We start from the raw sequence: 19,055 nt of genomic DNA, 5'->3' as shown, positions 1-19,055 counted from the left end.
GATATATATATATATATATATATATAATTCCCTTTCAAGATCTGTTAGAATCTATTACTGCATTCCATGTGAATGTGGCAATAAACACAATAGTAAAACAAGGAAACCTGTTAAAGTGAGAATCAAAGAATATCAAAACCACATAAACAGGAGTTTGCAGTCAGTACCGTACTGGTTCATAGTATATCATATGTTGAGAATAATATCTGTTATTACATGTCCCACCTTCAGAGTTTTGACCGAACGCCTCTTCTGGTATTTCAGTTTTGCTTTTCAAAGAATTATAAATGTTTGATGTGGTAGTTTTGAGTTCATACCTTAGTCGATACGTGAATCTCACCGTGAAAATCAGCAATGGCATGAAATACGGGAAACTGGTGACTCCCATGCTCTGTTATTAAAATGTTGTGTGACATGCAGTTTGACCTGCCCACATGCTAAGGGTTAATCACGCATGCACCTACTTAATGTGCAGTCAGTCATGTAGGCACATTCACATTCTCTTGTTACATTCAAAATTTAATTAAACTACTTAATTATCATGGTATACAAACAAATCTGACATCAAAACATAGATAATAAATTAAATTTTAATATTATATAAGTTTTAAGTTCTTAATTGTTTAATGAAATATTTTTTAAAAAATCTCAAGTTCCCCGAGTGTGAGAATTAGAATATTTGTTATTGAGCCGTCTCCTCTGCTGGCTTTTTTTGTCCACCCTGTAGAAAACTATGAAATGCAATGTAAAATATTTTCTATAATTTCATCATCGATATTCTGAAGCTAGAGTTTTATATTCTTCAATCTTATGGGGCTAAAGTCCAATCAATAAAAATTCAGAAACCACTTTCCATGCCTACCTCTGACATGTTCTAATTTACAATTTGCTAATAGGTTTTTCTGAGGCTGACTCCCATTAAGTTTATAATCAATAGAAAGTCTAGATTTCAACTGATTCATTGCCATAGTCATCATACCATGTGAGCTTACAGATAATTGACAATTTGTTTGGTGTGAAAAAAAATTTCCCACGAGAACACACTGGGAAGAATAGTTGAATTTCTAACTGCTCAAGTCATATGATTAGAGATGTTCTAGTACCGGTACTGGCAACCTGGTACCGCTGGTACTATTGCAAACCCTGCACAGAAAGCTCTAACACCAACAATTCAGCAGTTGTATCACATGACAGAGAAGAAACTACCAAATGCAGTGGAAAGATAGTCAGCTTGGTAACCTCTATTGAGAAACATAAATGCAACATTCAAAATACAGCTTTTGAAGGCAATGTTTAGCCCAAAATCAATCGGTAAAATCTATTTTTACTAGTTTTTTTAACCCTATGTGCACAGGAGGGGGGTCAAAGTGTGCCTGTCAAACCTTTTTACAGTTACATTCAAAACTTAATTAAACTGCTTTATTATTAATGTATATCAATAAACATGACATCAAAATGTAAATAATAAATCAAATTTTAATGTAAGTTTTAACTTCTTAATTTAAAAAAGGAAATATTTAAATAAATTCTCAATCTTCAATTGACTGTATCATTTGCTCCAAATTTCCCATTTTCAATTTTCTCACCATCCCATGTATGATGTCCTGGGTTGAACATAAATTACACATTTGTAGTATAGATATTATTAAGGAATAATTTTATAGCCTCCAATCTTCCCGGTTTATGGAGATATAAACCAAAAATTCAAACCTCACCCTCTTATCACGTCTTGTCTTTCACAAAATATTTATAATTGTGTCTGATGTTTACTCTTAAATTATTTATAACTAATAAAAATAGAATAATTTAATTTACTGATTTCCATACAAGGTTAGCTTGTTCTAACAAAAGCATGTTAATTATTTGACCTAACAATTTATTGTTGCTATTGCTGAGTTCATACTGGCCAGGTAAGTGAATTATTTTAACACACTTTGCTGAGTTCATACTGACCAGGTAAGTGAATTATTTTAACACACTTTGCTGAGTTCACATTGACCAGATAAGTGAATTATTTTAACACACTTTGCTGAGTTCACACTGACTTGGTAAGTGAATTATTTTAACACACTTTGCTGCATTCACACTGACCAGGTAAGTGAATTATTTTAACACACTTATAGCTTATCTAGAAAACCAGCTAAATTACAGCAGTTATAGGACATTGTGTTCCTTGTGCATGTTATTATTTTGTGTTCTGAACTGCATATTTGAAATAAATGAATTATTATTTGATGTATTATTACCATCATTACAAAAAAAATTAGTGATAAGTTTCATGTGGCCCAAGAGAAAAAAACAGGAGGTCAGATATAAATAATAAATTACTTGTTTTTTTATGTATTTTCTATATATTTTTATAAAAGTAATTGAAATGTAAAAATGAGAAACTTGCTAAGTTGAATAAAAAACATTTCTCAGTGAAGTCTCCACGCAAGCTGTTCATGAATTTAATAATAGCCAGGTGATTTAGTTTGTATTTATGCAAGTTTAGCTGTGAGACACATATGAAAAAGAATTAAAACAACAAAATTAAATGAAAGCAGTTGTGAAAAGGGGAGAAGATTGAAGATTTCAGGAAAAATAACTGTAATTATCTGTTAAATCTGCAGTCATTATAAAAAAAAAGGGGTAACTTAGATTAATTTCATATTTTTTTGTGGTGGTTACAAGGTCAGTCAAGTGTACTGAACCCATATGGTTGTTACAAGGTTGGTCAAGTGGACCAAACCCATGTGGTTGTCACAAGATTGGTCAAGTGGACTGAACCCATGTGGTAGTCACAAGGTCGGTCAAGTGGACCGAACCCATGTAATGTTAGGGTAAAAAACTAACAGACAAAATAAAGTTTTACTGAAATTTTTTTTAATATTCATTTAGAAAGTTCTAGAGATTATGCAAATAAAATCTGTTTTTATTCTTACCATGAAAATTACCTTGCACTCAGACTAGTCAGACAGAATATAAAGTAAGTCCAGAGACAAATCTTTCATAGAAATACTTTAATGAAAATTATATTTTTTTTGTGTACAACATACTTTTAATGTTTACTAAAACCTTACCAAATTAAATGAAAATACACTAAATTAAATTCAGAATTACAGTAAACATTAATTCTCCAAAACACTTACCCAAAATAGGATACCGATATCAACTCTCTTGATATTCCACTCTGTGATATATCCTAGAAAGAATTAGAAAGATGAACCATGAAAACTCCATCTAAACTAAAGGGAGATGCTCTGCAATCATCTGTTGTCAGAATCCACCTGATGATGAGTATTTACAGGCAAAAATGTCTTTGCTATCTGTTACTTCTTGTTCATGACTAGCAGGAAATAGAAATAAAAATAATATACTATACATTTTATTCTAAAGATGACCCCAAGTATGGTAGCTTTAACAAAACCAGACAAAAATTGGCTTAGTTAAAACATCTTGACTAATGGTAAGGTTGCATATGATCATTCCTTTTTTCAAATATCTTTTACAAGAAATGGTTCAACTACTGAAGAAACTAAAAATATTGAAAACTAACAAGATATCAGTGTGGGAGTCCAGTTTGACACAAATAGAGGTGTTGGGAGAATTACTGTATCGTGATTTGGTGAAACCTTCAAATTAACTCTAGTAGGAATACTGAAAAATTACGTAAGACATTGGCAACAGATTTTTGAGACAGAAAAACAAGAACATTCTTATATCCTTCAAACATTATAAGCAAGACCACCATAATGGCAAACAATACAAAACAACAGCAATAACGACATCTGAAAAACCAACTGGACTTACCGTGCACAAACCAGGAATCTTTTTATGCATAGAAATGCCCTTTCTTCGTACACTTCCAGATACTATAAAAGACCTTGATGGGATTGTTGAGATGAAGTGTATTTACGCAGGAAGGACATGAGAAATTAAACTAGAAGACAGTTATTTCTTTATTTATCTTTTAATGATGATAGAAGGATTGTCTTGAACCAAATCAGTAATTACTACATGCAAGTTCTAGGTCACTTGTAGATAAGCAAAAGGAAATATCATTTCATTTTGTAACATTTGATGATGTTAAAAAAAATTAAAAGTAAATACAGATACAGCACTGTAAATTAAGCATGCTTCTTAAACTTGAGTTGTTCTAGAGAAACACAGAAATACACTGCATCAAAAGGAATTTAACTAAAACGTATGTTGTGTTTAACTTATTATTCAGGTCTCTCTATATTTTGTACAGGTATAAAATAGAAATATATTCATCAAATATACAGTAAATAAGAGTATGCCAATTAGAGAATGTTTTATACATTTGTAAAATTAACAAAATTAAACATACTTATAAATATTATTCTTGATCCTAGATTCAATTTTGTATTTGGTAATTCAGACTTTAATATTTTACAAGTCTTGGTGAGACCTGTTAATCTTTCAATATGAGTTAATTTTTTATGCTATTTGTCTGCCTTTCAAAACATCTTCAGGCTCTATATGTGAAAATGAATTATTTAGCAGGATCCATAGCTTAAAAGAAAGATTATCAGGGATATACTTAGAAGTTAGAACAACAAGTGAGCTGGTTAGACTTGTAAGATAATTTTCAGGGCAAGAATGAATTATATGCCATAGGTAAGCTTAAGCAGGTATAGTAGTAGAAGTTTTGAGAAAACTATAGAGATACTAATTAAACACAGTTTAAATAAGCTTACATTGGTGATGACGAAGCTTAGGAAATCAGGAATAAAGAAACTGAAAAGATAACTGAGGTAATGAGGAGATTAGAAATAGGAGATTTAGAGCATAACAATTTGAATAATAGCTTTAAAGGTAAGTGCAAGACTTAAAGATAAACAATGTAAATTAAAGAATAAGCATAGTTGTTATTACTCAAATATTATGCATATTTGGAACAAAATAAAAAAGTCCTAAACTTTAGCTGAAATGGAAAACCATGACCTAATGGGAATTATGGAAACTTGGTTATATTTGAGGAACAGCAGTAACAGGAATTAATTTAAATTTCCATCTTATAACTATAAGTTATACAATAGTGATACTTTCTAAAAGGGGTGTATTGTGGTGTTTTATATACGGAATGAACTTGAGCCTGTTAGGACTAAAGACATTATGAAGGGCAATCACAAGTTCAAGTCTACATACATTATTATCACTATTGAGGATTTCAAGTGTAGGAAGTTTTTAATTCATAATTGTAATAACCTCTAGGCTAACTGATGAGTGAAATAAGATTAATATGAAATTGTATAATGAGATCAGGGTTATATTACTAATGAGAATGCTGATGCAATAGTTATGGGGAATTTTATTTTAGACCCAATGATTGAGATTGTACAGTGTCAAATAGAATGAAATTCTCATTAGGCAGTGATTTCCTGATTTAACTTTTAGTTGGCCCTATTGCTACGGTTTGTACTAGTAATAAGTATTAGATAGTAAGTTATCGCTAAGCATGGTAGTGCTTAGTACGCAGAGATGGACCGAGAAAAAAATGGCTGCCGCATTCAGTCTATTACTCTATGATGCTTACAAATAACTGCTAACGTTGAGTTATAGCCTTATTTGAGCACTTAATTGCCATTATGGACTGTTTTACAGCTTATAAAACACCCAATATCATTGAAAAGTGTTATAGTGAAGAACTAGGAACTAGTTAAAGAGCCGCATTGTTCATCTTTTTTTTTTCTTTTCCCACGCTAGCCAAAAAATGTGTGTAAGTTTTTGCAAAGACTTTGATACAACAGAAAAGCATTTTAAGAGCATTTGGGAACAGGCTACCACTAAGCATTGTAATGCTTAGCATAAACTAAAAAATAATAATAATTCTAGTGTAAATGATGTTATCATTACCCCTTGACATTAAATTTCTTACAGAAATCTGTTCCTTTCAAAAGCTTAAGTTGAGGATGAAAAAGTAATAACTTTATACTCAATGCTTTTTACACTATACAATTGGTGTCTTTTAGGGAGCCAACCCCTATATTAAGTATGAAGTGAAGAAGTAAAAAAAAAATTAAAACACATAATATTAAATTTTATTATACATATTCATCAAATACACTAACTTTCAGTCAGGGAAAAACAACAGAAAACAAGTAATAAAAAACATTTTGTAAATGTAAAATGATGTAGGGAAGGCAGTGCCAAAAACAATGCAAACAAGAATATAGGGATGATACAGCTATACATTTTCCATATGTTCTTTCCTTATTGCAAGTTCCTCAACATTATGTCCCAAGAAGTCAAGATTATGACTAATAATCTACCCAACTGTATAATATAATATCAATATCTGAGATCATTCTACATATGCAATGAAGAAACTGACTAAACAGATATGATATTAACAATATATTACCATTGATTTATCAAAATAAAACAAATGTTCACTTTTCAACCTACTTCAATGAAACTAAAAAAAAAAAGACAAAAAAGTAATAAAAAATTTCGTAAAAATTAAATATGATGTTGGGATAACAATGCCAAGAGTGCACAAACAAGGTAGGGATGAATACACAAAACCATACAAAAATCACTACATAAGTAGCCAAATCTTTCCAATAATATCTTTTATCTACAACTAAATGTTGAATTCCTATCAGTTGCATGAATTCAGGTGTGAATAAAAGTATTTAAATTGAATAGTGCTATACAGTCTTACACAGTGGCGAATATTAATAACCATACGCTCGTGAGATTAATTCATTACTTAATGGCTACTTATGTTGGAATTTGTGTATGGTTTTGTGTATTCATCTCTACTTTGTTTCGGTACCTTATGACACTGCCATCTATACATCATAGTCATACTTAATTTTTGTAATTTCTTTTATTACTTGTGACATATTTACTTTAGCCTAGTACTAAAACTACTATTAATAATAGTAGCAATAATATTGAAAGTTAGAATATAGACGTAGTTGATCATTGTTTAATAATATATATTTATTCGGTGAATACACGTGAGTCAACAATTTCCAAATTATGTCTGAATATAATAAACTTTAACAATTAAATTTATTTTTGGCTTACTGTACAGAGATGGCGCCACAAAGCCAACAGCTGTGGAGGTCTGAGCTGATACCAGTAACATCGTGACCAGTCTAGCCCTAAATCTTAAATTTCTCTAATAATAAATGTTGAAGTATGAACACAGCCTGGCCTACTTGATAACATTAAAACTCAAACCATCTTTTTCCTTAATCTTGTTCAATACGTTGTTATGGTAACACTCAAGGATTTTATCACCAATTCTATCACAAAAATAACCCACAAAACTCTTACGCTTTCTACTTCACTCGTATTTGTGTTTGATATGTTAATTAAGCATCCCTAATTCAATGTACAAGAAACATCGTGTATTCATGCGCCATTGATTTCTTTTTAATACTTTCATTAAGTTAATGTTTCTCAGTTTTATTTTGATTAAAAATGATCTAAATTATTTACCATAATAATGGTTTTGTTTGCTTATTTGAAAACTCTATATCATGATGAACATTAATTTCGGAATATTTTTTTGGTACATGTATTTCCGGTGAAACGAGCGAGGGACCGCTGACAAATATATATGGCGATCAAAAATTTCGCTAACATTATTCTGACATTGCTTTCATAAGGAATTAACCCATAGAATATTTTACCGTATTTACTGTTTCTACTAAAATTTGTTTATATATTTTTAAAACAAACTACTCCTTTCTAACGAAAATTAAAATATTACAGCACGATCCCTCAAATGGCGTCTGTCTCAAGCGAACCAACCTAAGCCAGCGTGTTTTCGCCAAAATGAAATTATCAGTGTATAATATTGGTAATGACGCATTCTTCTGACTAAGTAATTTTGTAAATGGACGTTTGTAGTACCATATCTTATACATCCAACAAATAGGTCAATGATTATTCGGTGGTAAATGAAATCGTTTTATTATCATAATTTATAAGGAAGTGGGATGGACAGGTATTGAAGGTATTTTATTATTGGGCATTCTGTGAACTGTATGTATAGCAAGACCTATAGTATATGGTAGCCCAAAAAGCCACTGAGTGACAAACGAAGTTCTGTTAAAACAGAAAGATTCCTTGTTATCTAAAGGTGAGAATTTTCATTTATGAAATATTGTAATATTTGAAATTTAATTATTATCATAATTTATGGATTAATGGAGTAGTTTCCTCTGACTTTATTATATTAAGTTAATATGAAATTCAAGGTCGTGGTTAGCCCCTGAATTGGGCGTAAACACTATTTAAATAATCTTGTGATATGTTAAGTATTTTATTCACTCACAACTTGCTAAAACAGATGCTGTCATTGTAGCAACATGTAGCTATAGCTGGTATTTAAAAAAATAAGGAAACTTAAGTATCCAATATTACGTTCTTATATGATTATTAACTTGTACAATGAGACGAAGATAAGCCTTTACATCTTACAAGCTTTATATAAATTATACTTCACGTTTTATGAGATATATGTGAAACGCACATCATATTATTAAAGTATTTACATAATTTATCTTTTCAAAAATCGCTTGATCTTAGGAAATTATTGATCTTTCTTTTCTCGTGCACAATATTTAACCAAGCGAGTTACTATTGAGAAGTTGCTGTTTACGAGGTGGTTAGCGTTGATTTGTAAATATAACAGCATTAAAATCGGTTTATATATAAATCTTTATATTATTGTAACACATTGCAATCTGGAATTACAATTAACTTAATCTAACTTACCATATATAGTTACTTTATATGTTAATATTATCTACAGACATTCCAGAAGCGCCAAAGTTAACAATAATGTTGATTTACCGTTATTTGTGATTACAATTAACAACTGGCTAAATACATACTGTAACTTATAAGAGTAACGTTAGAAATTCCATTTCTTGCCTGTAAGTTCGATTTCTTTAATGTAAATAGTTTCTTTTGCGATCGAAAATAATACTTGGCACGCGATAATCATAATATTATAACAGTGTGTAATGTTCGTGATGTGTATAAAACTTTTAGGTTTAGGGAGAACGGAGACTAGAGATAACTAAAAGAAATAGTAGTTTATCTCACCTTACAAAGAATATTTTATTATTTATTATTCAAAATTCAAAATCACATTACAATGGTATTGTGAATTATTTTCTTTTGTACGTAATATAAATTATTAGATATTCTTAATAATGAGATAGAACTGGAAAATTTTGAGGTATTTTAAAATTTGAAGCATCTACCTTAACCATTTTTGGACGATTTTGCAGGAGGCCTACCAATTACCGTAAGAACATTGATCAGTTGTAGTAAAAGGAGGGAGAAATTTCAGGATTTTTTCTTAACAGGACTCATTATTATTAACTATCATTGTTATTTAGTACTAGGCCTATTATATTTTAACATTTTATTCTTTATTGAGTCTTTTGTGACGCCAAGACAGGCCTAGAATACCTATAAGGTTCTAAGTTGACATCAGAATATTTCTGGTACATACGCACCTAGATTATAAATACGGAATAATTATGAAGTGTGAAGTTTTTATATGACAGAGAGTTGAATCAGTTAATGTGTTTTTGTGAAGTATTTAGATCTGTGTTTGCTATCGCACTTACTGAGGTACTTTGTACAAGTAAGTTGATCTGTTTAATGTTAGTTAGTTAACATCATTTGTAACGTAGGCATACAACAACTCACGACAGCGTACAAGTGTTCCAACTTGTAGAAATGTTAGAAGAGGCAATAAGCAAATTCGTGTGAGTTTAGGTGGACTGGGCTTTGAATTATTTTCACCTGATAATTTAAAAGTACCAGCCAATGAAAGAACAGTGATGAAACAGTGTTTTCAGAAGTGGGATATTATTTTGGTGAAAATTAAATAGTGCTTTTAATATTTTTGAGAACTTTAACTGTTGGAGATGGTGATTACGAAGTCAAATAATGAGAACAAAGCCTTATTTGAGGTGATGAAATAGTTAAGACAAGATCGGGGGAAGAGATAAAAAAATTAAAGAATAACAAGAAGAAATGATAAAAAATTAAAATAAAGTGACAGAAAATTTAAAGAAGACAAAGAAGGAATTTATAGAAAATTGAAATATGAGCAAGAACGTGAAGGTAATTTACGAGAAGAGTTAAAAATGGATTTACCATTTAAAGAAGAATTAAAATGAAAAATCTCATTTAAGACATTATTTATGAAACTATTAGAGATATTCAGAGAGACTGCAACAATCAAGTTGAAAAAGTATGGAAGGCTTTAATGATAAAATTGAAGAAGTACAGAGCGGCTGTAGTTACAAGATTAACAAGTCAAAACTGAAGTAAAAACAGACACAAAAATCAGGTAGAAAAGAACATCAGTGACAGAATAAAACATCTGAAGTATTAACTGGAATGATTACACCAGCCACACCTCTTTCTACATCAGCTCAGTAGTTCCAGCTGGAACACTGTCTTTTACAAAATGTGTCACCTGTAACTGAATAACATTCCTGGAATACTCCATCCATGACACTACCAAATCCATTTAGCTGGACAATTCAACACCAACCAGTTGAGAAACCGATGGACAATGATGGGAAGGTACCTAGCTCAGTTGGAAATCATTCCCAGAATGAATAGGTGAAATAATAATAAACAACAAGCTATACAATTAAAAAGTCCAGTTTTGACAATGTAAAGTAACCTGTGAACATTGGTAGCCACTTTATCCATTAGGTTTGGAGTGTCACACTATAAAGCAATAACCAAAGAAAAGTTCCAGAACAGGATACAGAGGAAAGAAGGGACCTTAGCTAAACTTGCAGAAGATTTAGAAAGGCTTGTCCAACTATCTTTCCCGGATGCTGCTCATGAAATGATGGATTTGTTGACAAGTGACCAATTTATAGATGCCATAATGGACGTGGATATGAGAATTAAGCTTAAGCAAAGTGCCTGTACATTTTTATAGGAAACTTTTCAGTTTGTAGTGGAACTAGAATCCATTAAAGTTGTTAAAAAACTAAAATTGACATCTTGACGTTATGGGATCTTCAGTACAAGTAGTGTTGAAACATCAACTTCCATTGGTGACAATATAGGAAAAAATATTTAGTTAGAATACTAATGACATGGAATTGAGAGAATAAACTAAAAAACAATGAGTGTTTTTAGTGTAACTTGAAAGGATATATTGCCTAGATCTGCAAACAAAAGCTTTTGGAGAATAAGAACTTGTCCCAAAGGATACTAGAAAGATGGAGCTGTTGAAAACCTGGCTATTACAGCTGAGACTGTGAGAAATCAACAATGTTTAAGACAGCAAGAACACAGTAACTCAAGAATGAGTCTTTGAGCTCAACCAGATCAAAGAAACAAATAAGGGCTAACCAGAAATCGGGAAGCAGAAATTAGCCAGACTTATGCGACAAAGCTCAGCTAAGAATACCCATCTGCTCCAGATGAGATAAGTTCACTACTTGGTTTCTTGACGACAAGTATTGCAGTGTGTTTATTAACACTAGTTCTACAGCTACAACAGTTTGACCTGATTTAATAATTAAATGTGATAAAACTGTCTACAGATCTGAAGAAAGAAGAGGGAATGATGTGAACAGTAAATGGACATAAGATTGCACCAAGAATAGAGTTAGAAGATACTTTTACAGTAGGAAACTTCTCTATGCTTCATGTTGTGAGGATGATTGACTTTGAAGAAGAGGACATATTGGAAACTGATTCATGTGAATAAATGTATATAAGGGTAAGCTTACTTCAAATAGCCTTACAGTCTATGACCAGGAAATGTGCACTATATGGCAATTACTACAATAGGAATTGCGCTTACTGTGACAACAAGGAGAGCAATCATTACACCATTGAGAAGTGAAGAACACATTCCAGGACTTCTTAAAAATAAATTTATATATAACGACTGGACCATAATAGGACAAAACAAACCCTTGCACCCTGGTGGATTAATGGTTGGTAAAACTATTGTGGACCTGAAGAATCAAGATGGCATCATTAGGGTTATTAATACAATAAACGATAAAAGTTGAGTTAAAGCTGGATGAAAAATTGCAAGATTTCAAGGTGTACAGGTTGAACTTTTACATCATAGGACATAAGAATTTGTGACCTTTCAGGAAAGATGAAGGTAGTTCAGTGTCAAACCCATATATAAGAATATCTTATAACTACACTTACAAGAGTTCTATGACTGGAGTTATGGTGAGGGGGTGGATCTTAGAACTGATCAGTACAAGCGAATTCATAACTTGCTACTTGCTCATGGAATATCAAGATGCTTTCTCCATGAACCTCATAACTAAAGCAGAATAAGTAAAATATCTTATAAGATTGATACTGAGATGCAGTCCCAATACGTCAGTTAGCCAGAATTTCATTTGCAAATCAGGCTGAGGCTTTCAGAAATAGAAGCCAAGAAAAGACAATGAATAATAGAATTGAGTACTAGTCTATGAGCATTGCCTGTTGTACTTGTAAGGAAGAAGGATGGCTCCACAGAGTTTTGTGTGGACTGCCAAAGAGTGAATGGAGTTACAAAGAAGGATTCCTACCCACTGCAAAGGATTGACTCTACCTTGCATGCTTTATTGGATAGAAACTGTGGTCATCATTATATCTTAAGAGTGCATATTGGCAAGAAGAAGTCAACAAAGCAAGTAGAAAGAAGACAGCCTTTACTACAGGAAATGGATTGTAACAAGTTGCCATATTGTCATTTGAATTATGACATGTTTCTGCTAAATTCCAATGATTAATGGAGTGTGCTTTGTCTGAACTACCTTGGAACATCATATCTATCTATTTAAACATCATATTCACACATGGAAAGACCCTTGGTGATCATTATTAAGGGTTAAAGAAAGTTCTAGATCAGTTGAGGAAAAGGCCCTCAAGCCGAATCTCGAAAAGTGTGAATTATTCTGTTAACAAGTGAGTTCTCTGGGACACATCTACAGATCCATCGAAGATTGACACTGTCCATAATTGGCCAACACCAAAGAACCTACATGATATAAGAGGACTTCTTCGACTGTGCTCTTACTATCATCATTTTTTTAAATATTTTCTAACATAGCCCATCCTCTACACGAACTCCTTGTTAAGCTAAATAAATTTTGTTGAACTGCTGATTGTGAACAAGCAATTGACCACTACTTTGGTAATGGCATATCCAAGTCTGGAAGATTCACTTGTCGCCAGTGATTTTGCAGTGGGAGCAGTTTTTTCACAACTACAACATTGAAAGGAACATATGACAAGTGCTATGGAAAGGAGGTATTGTAGAACTCTGAAGGAGCTACTAAGTGTTGTTCGAGTTCTGAATCACTTCCATCATTATGTATATGGACAAAATTCTGAACTCTGTACAGATCATGCAGCTTTGAAGTAGCTGGAAATTTTAATAACCCAGAAGGCCAAATAGTAAGATGATTCCAATGACACCATGAGTCCAACTTTAACATTGTACATCATCCTGGACAGAACAATGGGAATTCTGATGCATGATACCAAATATCATGTGCTAATGAAGAGTTTAAACACTGTTAGGAGAGATAAAAGAAATACAGAAAAGATATCTGCCTAAAGTACAGCAAGGTATAGTCCAAGATGTGGTTCCACACCCAAGATGAAGCTGCTCAGGGAAAAGATACGAGTTTGAATGAAATTATTCAGTTGCTCAATAATAGTGCAGAAAGACCCTAATGGCAAACTTGCTTTGTACATCCCAAAACCAAAGATATATTGGGTACAGTAGGAGTCGTTATGCTTATAAGATAGTTTATTGGGTTGGAAGTGGGAAGATACTGGTTGACAGAAACAATGACTACAGTTGGTATTTCCTCAGTGTCTATATTCTGAAGCACTATGTCATCCCTGCAACTTTCCAACAGCTGGGCACTTGGGTGTTAAGAAAACACAAGTAATAGAATGTTTCTAATTTGTTGAGTGCCAGGGTCTGTAGAAAATTGGTATAAAACATGTGAACTCAGCTGAAAGAAACAGCATGGGTAGTTACAGCAGTATTGTGTTTGAGTACTACTAGAGAGAATTGCTGTTAATGTCTTTAGCCCTTTTACACAGAGTAACACTTGGAATAGGTACATCATGGTTGTTGTGGACTATTTCACCAAGTAGTTTGAAGCAGTTTACAAGTGTTCTAGCTCGTAGAAACGTTAAACGAGGAAATAAGCTAATTCTTTATAGTTAACATGGGTTACACTTTGAGTTAATTTCCACAAGTGAAAAAATAATGGTACAATAATACTATTTCAACCACACTATGATCAACACATTCCATTGCTGAAGAAGCGTGTTGCTTAATACATCATGCCGGCAGGGACCATCAAACAAGAATGGTCTGAACACTATTTATATAACCCATTTGTTACAAAAACAATACTCAGTATGCCTGCACTCGTAGAACAAGTACTTAGATATTCACATACACATAAATTATTTACCCATTTCATGTTTAAAGCTATTTTATAATGTAATAGCATAGCAAGTACTGTAAGGTACTATGCAGAAATATATAAAGGGTGAGTGAGTGCTACTTTTGAAGGTGAAAAGAAGTGAGTAACGGATCCATATGGGGGTCCAGGGATGTGCCATTTGGAAAATTGTTTTCAAATTTCACTAAAATGGTGCATCTTAATGGTATCTGCATACATATATGGGTGCAATTCCCGCGCGCGATCACACTAGCTGTTTTCTCTACCAACGCTAATAAGAACTGTGTGTGGGGGGCCCGGCATGACCAGGTGGTTAGGGTACTCGACTCGCAATTTGCAGGTTGCGGGTTCGAATCCCCGTCCCACCAAACATGCTCGCCCTTTCAGCCGTGGAGCCATTATAATGTAACTGTCAATCTTATTATTCATTGATAAAAGAGTAGCCCAAGAGTTGGCGGTGGGTAGTGATGACTAGTTACCTTCCCTCTATTCTTTCACTGCTAAATTAGGGATGGCTAGCGCAGATAGCCCTCACGTAGCTTTGCGCGAAATTCCTAACAAACAAACAATGATAACTGTTTGACATATTTACTCTCGCCCAGCTGATTTCATTGCTTAGGCCTTTTTGTCTAGGTCCTCGCAATCAGTGGAAATTCACAAAGCTAAGTAATTGTTTTCGGGGTGAAACGAAATGTACGTTTGGCAAATTCTTTAACAACATAAAACGGCACAGCTATTGAATATTGTTGAATTCATAGATATTTTTTCTTAATTGCTTTCCCCCAGTGGCACAGCGGTATGTCTGCGGACTTACAACGCTAGAAAACGGGTTTCGATACCCGTGGTGGGCAGAGCACAGATAGCTCTTTGTGTAGCTTTGTGCTTAACAACAAACAATAACAACTTGATTGCTTTTGATATTTTCTTGTTTATATTCTTATCAAATTAGTGCCTGAGCTATTTCCGCTTAATTAATCTTGAAACAGTTTGAATTATTGGTTTTCGTTGCGTGAAGAAAATTACTTGTAAACAACAAGCTTTGAAAGTCAAAACGTTTATTTCCACTTTTGTAACTTCTGAAATCGTAAGCCTACATCGAAACTACTTTAACATAGCTATTCTAAAACTGAATTCAAGCTGGACTTGTCCTTAACTTGCAATATTACCGAACCCACTCAAAATGAACTGATTCGTAACAACAGTTTACTTTTACCGATTAAGACTTCTTAGAGACGTTTCTAAAAAGTTCCGAAAGTCATGTCGAAGCTAATTGTTGATAAATCACTGTTATTCACATTTCCAAATATGTTCACTGCTTTACAGATCTTACTTTTGCCAGTTTGAAACGATGCTACTGAAAGAACATGTGCTACTTTGAAACAATAAAAATTACCTTCGATAGTCCGAAGCCAAATGTCACAAGATAGCTGCTTTGCCTTGAATCGTGTTTTCAAATGAAAGCATACTGACTGTTTCATTAAGTTTCGAAAGTGTACTTCAGGAGTTTGCCATAGCAAAATCTAGAAAGAAAATGTTGTAGAAGTTAAAACTGCAATATTTACATTTGAAATAATGTAAGAAAAATATATAACAAAGCCACAGAAAAAATTTTGGATTTTTTTTTGAGGGGGGAGGGCCATTATGTTTGTGGGCCTAGGGCCTCAGAAAACTTTAACCCACCTCTGGATTGACGAATCCGAATTGAGATACGTAAAGTAGGAAAATTAAACAGGCTTTTTAACATAATTTATGAACATGCTACTTATTACTATTCTAAGAAGTGTATATTATTTTGTTTTCATTGGTCAAAATAACCCAATTTTGCTCTTAACATGCCCCCAGTGGCACAGCGGTATGTCTGCGGACTTACAACACTAGAATCCGGGTTTCGATACCCCTGGTGGGCAGAGCACAGATAACCCTTGTGTAGCTTTGTGCATAATTAAAAACAAACAAACAAACTCTTAACATAAAACAAAGTCACTCTATTTTTTTTTAATCAACATATGTATATTATTACAAAGTCCCTCGGTGGGACAGCGGTAAATTTACGAACTTACACCGCTAGAATTTGGGGCTCGATTCCCCGCGGTGGACAAGTAGATGTCAGTGCTTGGGGGGGGGGGATCTGGGAGCACACCCCCAGGAAAATTTTTAAAAATAGGTGCCCTGAAATTGAATTTTGTGCTAATTTTACTATAATTTATTGAAAGTATTAATTATTTGCAAGCACTTTTTTTATGATTCACAAAAATAGGTGTTCACTGGCTCTTATACTCACCATAGCTACAAGAATTTACACTTGTAGATTACACATGTAACTTATTATGCATTGTTGTGCTGAATCAGACACACTACTATAGTACTTTAAGTCTCTCTGATTTACCTAGAAACAATATTTGAAGTGCAAGTTAAAGATTGATTTAAAAAAAGCCCTACAGTCGGTCCGGCGACTGCCCGGTCTGCCGGATATACCCCGGATACATTACTCAATGAAGCTGGAATTTGTGTATTATAGTTTTACCTTGTTTCTTTCTATGCTCTGACCAGACATTCATGATTCTCTAATGAATGAGAAGCTTAATTTGTGTAACTCAATGCTGCGGTTTCTACGAAAAAATTATTTAAATTAATATTTATTTATTTAAATTAACAAGATATAAAGCACAATACTATTACGATAGCTCGTCATCATGTCCCAAAAGAAAATCCAAACGTGATGAAACTCGTATAAATAAACATGATTTGTCTTCTTATGCCATTAACAAGACTTTAAAACAAAACAGAAACACAAAAGTTTGTGAATACATGCTTTTTCCTTGTCATATCTCAGAAAGGAGTTACAATGTAATTTGTAGAGTATGGCGTAAAAGAGAGAGAGCCTTTATATATCAAGTCGAATTTCCAGTACAGCCAAGACAGTGTATCAATTTATCTACCCATCATAATGAGTGACTGTTGGAACTGCATCATAGCAAGGCCTCGGTAATACATCATAATTCAAGCATATATTTCTCATCTAGAGCCAAACCAAAACCAGTTCGAATCCATTTTCTAATATATTACCAAACGAGACATACAATATTAATAGACTGTCGTGTATTTGGATAACTCAGATTAACTTTGAAAAGCAGCGTTCGATTAAAACACGTGAAGTTAACCTTACAATTTTGAGATACGGAATTGTCGGAGATAAGTCATGTTTAGAGCATTTGTTCCCATGGATGTTATATTTTGCAATATAACTTAGTTGTTCTAGTACAACGATTAATACAGGTTAACATGAATAGCTACACTACAGTACAGGATCAGCGATATAATGTGTACTTATTTGTTTTTGACTAGAGATGACTCTAGTTTTCTCTTTAAAATGTACATAATATGGTTTAGGTTTATTACTAATTTCGCGCAAAGCTACACGAGGGCTATCTGCGCTAGCCGTCCCTAATTTAGCAGTGTAAGACTAGAGAGAAGACAACTAGTCATCACCACCCACCTCCAACACTTGAGCTACTCTTTTACCAACGAATAGTGGGATTGACCGTCACATTATAATGCCCCCACGGCTGAAAGGGCGAGCATGTTTGGTGTGACAGGGATTCGAACCCGCGACCCTCAGATTGCGAGTCGAGTGCCTTAACCACCTGGCCATGCCGGGCCTTATAACGTTTAAGAACCTCCCAGAATAATCATCTGGCTTCAGGTAAGAATTATGTGATAGCTAAGACAAATTCTGGACTTCGTATTCAATAAGTGCTGGACGATGTGTAGTGTGACATTGAGCTATTAAGTATATGGTTCTACCACGAAGAATTTCATCAATACAGGCAGTGCAGTATTTACAGAATATCAAAATATGAAAAAGTTTCCTTAAGTTGTACAAGTGGACCAAGTTAAATTAGCCATATACTATAATCCTAGTACTTTCCATTTGGACTGATACTGTCAAATTCGAAGAATTTGGGGTTAATATCAAACCTTGATCTCCTATACAGAGCAGGAAAGGATCACTGAATTCAACACTATACATATGATGCTATTGAATCATTCTTATCAAATTTAATGCTTAAGGTATGAGAGTTTATGACTTGCATGTATGATAGTGATAAGCAGCTTATTGATTGCAGCCCATTCATGGAATCTATCATCACATAACTTCCTGCATACTGTATATATCCTATCTTGCAGTTTTGGCCCATCATTAAGCTCTTGGGTGATAGATTTAATGCCATATGTGCACTTTCATATCATAATATGATTTAACCTTAACATAGACAGAGGAGTGATTAGTTTTAGGTAGTCAGGGGTCCTTCATATCCTCAGCAAACTGCCTGTAATGGATTTGCATATGAGTAAAAGAATTAATATAATTTTCATAAACACATCACCAAAATATTAAGTCAATAATAACTTCAATGTTATGTTTCCATTCTTCGTGACATCTTGGTTCTAATAGACAACCCGTTGCAGCTGTTGACCCTCATAAACCCTACGCAAAAGTGCAGGTTCACATGCAAATCCATTGAAGACTGATTTGTTAATAGCTAGAGATGTTCTCGTCCAATTTTCTTGGTAATATAGTCGGTGTAT

The 19,055-nt window shown here is 33.3% G+C and overlaps 1 protein-coding gene and 1 long non-coding RNA gene across 5 annotated transcripts in view; one reads left to right on the top strand and one right to left on the bottom strand.

The window, feature by feature from the left end:
- Positions 1-7,316, bottom strand: part of LOC111085044 — a 13,634-nt gene extending 6,318 nt beyond the window's left edge. Inside the window, exons 1-2 of one of the 2 annotated variants that reach the window (XR_002609908.1) lie at positions 7,045-7,316; positions 3,132-3,328 (exon numbers count right to left, since the gene is read on the bottom strand). This is a non-coding gene — a long non-coding RNA (uncharacterized LOC111085044). Of the gene's footprint in view, positions 1-3,131; positions 3,329-3,792; positions 5,994-7,044 lie in introns of those variants that run through there. The other variant, XR_002609907.1, reaches the window with a different exon arrangement.
- Positions 7,317-7,772: 456 nt separating this feature from the next.
- Positions 7,773-19,055, top strand: part of LOC106478457 (POU domain, class 6, transcription factor 1-like) — a 126,430-nt gene continuing 115,147 nt past the window's right edge. For all 3 annotated transcript variants that reach the window (XM_022382050.1, XM_022382049.1, XM_022382048.1), the window contains exon 1: positions 7,773-8,107. The gene's annotated coding sequence lies outside the window, so the exon portion shown is untranslated. The remainder of the gene's footprint in view (positions 8,108-19,055) is intronic.

This window comes from Limulus polyphemus, unplaced genomic scaffold, assembly GCF_000517525.1.
Source record: "Limulus polyphemus unplaced genomic scaffold, Limulus_polyphemus-2.1.2 Scaffold213, whole genome shotgun sequence".
In the NCBI taxonomy this organism is placed as follows: domain Eukaryota; kingdom Metazoa; phylum Arthropoda; class Merostomata; order Xiphosura; family Limulidae; genus Limulus; species Limulus polyphemus.
Note: the sequence above shows the minus strand (reverse complement) of the source record. Positions and strands in the feature narration are given on the sequence as shown.